Source organism: Seriola lalandi, unplaced genomic scaffold (assembly GCF_002814215.2).
Source record: "Seriola lalandi dorsalis isolate HSWRI2012SDOR001 ecotype SW California unplaced genomic scaffold, Sedor1 jcf7180002051340, whole genome shotgun sequence".
NCBI lineage: Eukaryota > Metazoa > Chordata > Actinopteri > Carangiformes > Carangidae > Seriola > Seriola lalandi.
This window is the reverse complement of record NW_019521893.1, coordinates 1-853: the sequence shown is the minus strand read 5'-3', so window position 1 is coordinate 853 and position 853 is coordinate 1. Positions and strand designations below refer to the sequence as shown.

The 853-nt window shown below is 47.5% G+C and overlaps 1 non-coding gene across 1 annotated transcript; it reads left to right on the top strand.

The window, feature by feature from the left end:
* The first annotated feature begins 758 nt into the window (after window positions 1-758).
* On the top strand, window positions 759-830 carry trnad-guc (transfer RNA aspartic acid (anticodon GUC)). Its single transcript has one exon. It is a non-coding gene; the product is annotated as a tRNA-Asp (tRNA).
* Window positions 831-853: the final 23 nt, after the last annotated feature.

Below are 853 nucleotides of genomic sequence, written 5' to 3'. Positions count from 1 at the left end.
CGGGGAGAGTTTATTTCTTTTCTGCCGAAAGAGGTCACCTAAATCATTGCACCATAGCAAAGGTCATGTAATACAACAGCATTCAGTAGAAACAACTTTGTGCCATCTTTCTCAAACTTAAGTCACAATCACAGTGACAGCCTGCCTATCTCCATTGGATATGTTGGAAGCTAAGCTCACGGCTTTCGCACTGCTTGTGGAACTGGACACCAGTTCTTCACTGTTGAATGCTGCAGGGGCTGAATGTGGAAAAAAGCTTATGGGCACATATCTGAAGGAATCGTAGGTAGTGTCCCAATGGCACCAGGTGAAAAGGGTAACCTGGTAAATGCACCAGGAGTCCGTCGATATGGCAGACGTGGGTGTTGCGACAGTCCTCGTTAGTATAGTGGACAGTATCTCCGACAGTAGAAACAACTTTGTGGGCTCCTCCCTTCTGCTGTTTTATCTATCATTGCTTAACCTGTCACACGTGAGCTCAAGTTAAGCTCATGCCTTAAACTTAAGTCACAGTCACAGTGACAGCCTGCCTATCTCCATTGGAAATGTTGGAAGCTAAGCTCATGGTTTCCACGCTGCTTGTGGAACTGGACACCAGCTCTTCACTGTTGAATGCTGCAGGGGCTGAATGTGGAAAAAAGCTTATGGTCACATAACTCAAGGGATCCTAGGTGGTGTCCAATCGTACCAGGTGAAGAGGGAAACCTGGTAAATCCACCAGGAGTCCGTCGATATGGCAGACTTGTGTGTTGTGACAGTCCTCGTTAGTATAGTGGACAATATCTCCGCCTGTCACGCGGAAGACCGGGGTTCGATTCCCCGACGGGGAGAGTTTCTTTGTTTCCTGCTGAAA